Genomic DNA, 5,317 nt, shown 5'->3' on the forward strand with positions numbered 1-5,317 from the left:
ACTGCATCACTGCAAGGGCCCTGTTCTCAGCCTACTGCTTCACTGCAAGGGCCCTGTTCTCAGCCTACTGCTTCACTGTAAGGGCCCTGTTCTCAGCCTACTGCATCACTGTAAGGGCCCTGTTCTCAGCCTACTGCGTCACTGACCATGCACACAGTATTCTGGATAGTAGCTCATTTCCCGCTTCAGGTCTTATTCAGGATAGGCTGTTTACATGCACCTTTGATGTCCCACCCATGAATAAACAGAATGTTCCTCATTTAAATTCATATGGGTTAAATGGAATAGTAACTGAAATATGGACACTGACTGTAGACCTATATCCTCTCACATGTAACGTAATTATAATATAAAGACCTGCAGAATTGTGCATTTCTTTCAGTGAAATTATACAACAAATGTTAATTTTGTCTCTGGAACAGGAGTGGAGAAATATGATTTCTTTAGAAACAGCGAATGCGCCTGTAACGTGTTATCTTTGACACTGTTAATAAGCAAGCGGACAGTATTTCAACCACATAAAATAACACCCAAGACTAGCTGAAGTCTTATCAGAAATGTATTTCGACGTTTTCATAGATTTTAATTTACTTAAAACCGTTCAAACTGATGACATTTTGCACATCACCAATCTTTCCACTGTATTGGAGTTAATGAGTTTTCTCCCCGGTCCCTAAATGAAACAGACAACTTTAAAAGTGTTAGCTAGACTACTAACGCATTCATTCTAACGCTGTAAGACACTATTCTGGTGAGCACTATTTTATTTAGTCTTATGGGGCAACAAGTTACGACATGCATGTATCTAACTGTAGTTGACAAACAAATTGGTGGAAATTATCAGCAGAAACTTAATTTAAATTATAATGAATTAATTATAGTAGAACTGCACCTACTTTTTGAAGTGATTTTGTTTGACAATCAGATGGAAACATCATCACACAACACCAATGACATGTGAAACTGTGCCTGACCACAAAAACAACAGTAAACATTTACATTTACATTTACATTTAAGTCATTTAGCAGACGCTCTTATCCAGAGCGACTTACAACAGGATAGTTGACATGCCACAGTATCCCGTCTTAGTTCAAAATAACAGTAAACGGGATAAGACGTTGACATGCCACAGTATCCCGTCTTAGATCAAAATAACAGTAAACGGGATAAGACGTTGACATGCCACAGTATCCCGTCTTAGATCAGCATATAACAGGCACCTTATCTGGTTTTCTCATAACCTGGACACAAGCTTTTTGTGTTGTCTGTGAACCAAATGGACCACTGCATCAGGGCTCTTCAACCCTGTTCCTGGAGAGAGACTCTCCTGTAGGTTTTAACTCCAACTGTCACGACTTCCACCGAAGGTGGCTCCTCTCCCTGTTCGGGCGGTGCTCGGCGGTCGTCGTCGCCGGCCTACTAGCTGCCACCGATCCATTTTTCCTTTCCTTTTGTGTCTGTCTGTTTTGTCACACCTGTGTCCTATTAGTTGATTTCGGTGGGTTTATTTACCTCCGCTGCCTGCTAGTCTTTGTGCGGGATTGTTTGATGTGTTACGTTGTTAGGGGTGTGTGTCTGTATCACGGGGTTTTCTTTTCTCACGGTAGTTGTACCGTTGTGAAATGTGTTTAGGAGTAGAGGTTTCTCCTCCGTGTGTTGCGTTACTTTCCCTGTGTGTGGCGACTTCGTTTGGGCGTGTTTCCCCCCATGTTGTTGTTGAGTTGGGACTCCTTAATAAACGATTGTGCCACTGGGACTTCCTTGCTCTCCTGCTACTGATTCCTGCACCTCCCTCCTACTAGGAGGCACGTAACACCAACCCTGTTCCTGGAGAGAGATCCTCCTGTAGGTTTTAACTCCAACCCTGTTCCTGGAGAGAGACCCTCCTGTAGGTTTTAACTCCAACCCTGTTCCTGGAGAGAGACCCTCCTGTAGGTTTTAACTCCAACCCTGTTCCTGGAGAGAGACCCTCCTGTAGGTTTTAACTCCAACCCTGTTCCTGGAGAGAGACCCTCCTGTAGGTTTTAACTCCAACCCTGTTCCTGGAGAGAGACCCTCCTGTAGGTTTTAACTCCAACCCTGTTCCTGGAGAGAGACCCTCCTGTAGGTTTTAACTCCAACCCTGTTCCTGGAGAGAGACCCTCATGTGGTTTTCACTCCAACCCTGTTCCTGGAGAGATACCCTCCTGTAGGTTTTCACTCCAACTCCAGTTGTTTGGGGCGGCAGGTAGCCTAGGTTAGAGCATTGGGCCAGTAACTGAAAGGTTGCTAGATTGAATCCCCGAGCTAACAAGGTGAAAATCTGTCGTTCTGCCCCTGAACAAGGCAGTTAACCCACTGTTCCTAGGCTGTCATTGTAAATAAGAATTTGTTCTTAACTGACTTGCCTAGATAAATAAAAAAAGTTGTAACTAACCTGATTCAGCTTATCAACCAGCTAATTATTAGAATTAGGTGCACTAGATAAGTGTTGAACTGAAAACCTACAGGACGGTAGGTTGGTGACAATGATGTGTATTTCAATCAAATTTATTTATAAAGCCCTTCTTACATCAGCTGATGTCACAAAGTGCTGTACAGAAACCCAGCCTAAAACCCCAAACAGCAAGCAATGCAGGTGTAGAAGCACGGTGTCTAGGAAAGACTCCCTAGAAAGGCCAGAACCTGGGAAGAAACCTTAGAGAGGAACCAGACTATGAGGGGTGGCCAGTCTTCTTCTGGCTGTGCCGGGTGGAGATTATAACAGAACATGGCCAAGATGTTCAAATGTTCATAGATGACCAGCAGGGTCAAATAATAATAATCACAGTGGTTGTCGAGGCTGCAACAGGTCAGCACCTCAGGAGCATATGTCAGTTGGCTTTCTCAGCCGATCATTCAGAGTATCTCTACCACTCCTGCTGTCTCTAGAGAGTTGAAAACAGCAGGTCTGGGACAGGTAGCACATCCGGTGAACAGGTCAGGGTTCCATAGCCGCAGGCAGAACAGTTGAAACTGGAGCAGCAGCACGGCCAGGTGGACTGGGGAAGCAAGGAGTCATCAGGACAGGTAGTCCTGAGGCATGGTCGTAGGGCTCAGGTCTTCCTAGAGAGAGAAAGAAAGAAAGAAAGAAAGAGAGAAAGAAAGAAAGAAAGAAAGAGAGAAAGAAAGAGAATTAGAGAGAGCATACTTAAATTCACACAGGACACTGGATAAGACAGGCGAAATAGTCCAGATATAACAGACTGACCCTAACCCCCCGACATATAAACTACTGCAGCATAAATACTGGAGGCTGAGACAGGAGGGGTCGGGAGACACTGTGGCCCTGTCCGACGATACCCCCAGACAGGGCCTAACAGGCAGGATATAACCCCACCCACTTTGCCAAAGCACAGCCCCCACACCACTAGTGGGATATCTTCAACCACCAACTTACTATCCTGAGACAAGGCCGAGTATAGCCCACGAAAATCTCTGCCACGGCACAACCCAAGAGGGGGCGCCAACCCAGACAGGAAGATCACGTCAGTGACTCAACCCACTCAAATGATGCACCCTTCCTAGGGACAGCATGGAAGAGCACCAGTAAGCCAGTGACTCAGCCCCTGTAATAGGGTTAGAGGCAGAGAATCCCAGTGGAGAGAGGGGAACCAGCCAGGCAGAGACAGCAAGGGCAGTTTGTTGCTCCAGTGCCTTTCCGTTCACCTTCACACTCCTGGGCCAGACTACACTCAATAATTGAACCTACTGAAGAGATGAGTCTTCAATAAAGACTTAAAGGTTGAGACCGCGTCTGCGTCTCTCACATGGATAGGCAGACCATTCCATTAAAATGGAGCTCTATAGGAGAAAGCCATGCCTCCAGCTGTTTCCATAGAAATTCTAGGGACAGTAAGGAGGCCTGCGTCTTGTGACCATAGCTTACGGGTATGTAGGTATGGCAGGACTATTTTCTGGGTCAAGGTTTGGCTTTTTCAAGAGGCTTTATTGCTGACACTTTTAGTGAGTTTGGTACACATCCGGTGGATAGAGAGCCGTTTATTATGTTCAACATAAGAGGGTCAAGCACAGGAAGCAGCTGTTTCAGTAGTTTAGTTGGAATAGGGTCCAGTATGCAGCTTGAAGGTTTAGAGGTTTAGAGGCAAAAATTATATATTTTGGGAGGGGCAGAAAACAGTTTTCAACCAGCGATTGAGTTGTGAGACTCTGCTGTAGAGCTCATCACTCATCCCTCCCCCTAACCCTAGATGACTAACAAAAACATTTTCCTCAGTCTTTTTTAAAGAGTACTGATGTTACTGTCCCCTCTACAACAACAAAAACTTCTTAAATACATGTAATTTTGTCCATGAAACATTTAAATGAAATAGTGTAGAATTCCATTCATTCCTATAGACTGCTCCTACTGGGGAGTGACAACATGGCCGCCCGGCGGCTTCAAAGCCTCTTAATCACCAATACATAGCATCAGCTATCCAGGGTTTACATACATCATTGGTTGGAGAGCCCTGCACTACATAGTGCACTACTTTTGATGGGCCCTGGTCAAACGTAGTTCACTACCAATGTCTATACCATTAGGCACCATCATACTTTGACATGTTTAGCTAAAGAAGGATGCATTACTGCCTATTGCACTGACCTATCTGCACTATCTGCATTGACCTATCTGCTCTAGAGAGCAAACCTCAGCACATTGTAGAGGAAAAGGCTATTGGGGATTTTTTTATCAATTAATCAATGACCTTATAAATGAATGAGAGCAAGGGAATGTACAGCGCCTTCACAAAGTATTCTTACCCCTTAATGGGTATAGTGTGTAATAGGCCAGTGACACAAAATCTCAATCTAATCTATTTTAAATTCAGGCTGTAACAACAAAACATGGATAAAGTTAAGGGGGTGTAAATACTTTCTGAATGCACTGTACATTCTGACCTTATAAATGCACGAGATTACTTTATACATGCATGAGAGCAAGGCAGCATACATTCCGCAAATCACTGCACACTTTACTTCTAGTCTAATGTCATGAAAAAGGTTATCGCTATCCTATATTTTCTGTATATAGTAATGGTATATTAATAGTTGATTCTTCAAACAAATACATTGTCAGTCACTTGGGCTTGTAGTTCTGCAAATGTACAAATAGGTGTGCGCATGTGGTCGTATGTTACGGTAAATTGACAAGCACTCTGTGAAAGACGCCTATCTTTCAATAGCACAACTCTTTCTGTTTTGTTACTTGTTTCTAGACTTTACTATACAATAAATCAATGGAATACAATTGTTTAAGTATTTCAATAAAAAAAAACCATCAAACTCATTCGGCGA

The sequence above is a fragment of the Salmo trutta genome, chromosome 12 (assembly GCF_901001165.1).
Source record: "Salmo trutta chromosome 12, fSalTru1.1, whole genome shotgun sequence".
NCBI lineage: Eukaryota > Metazoa > Chordata > Actinopteri > Salmoniformes > Salmonidae > Salmo > Salmo trutta.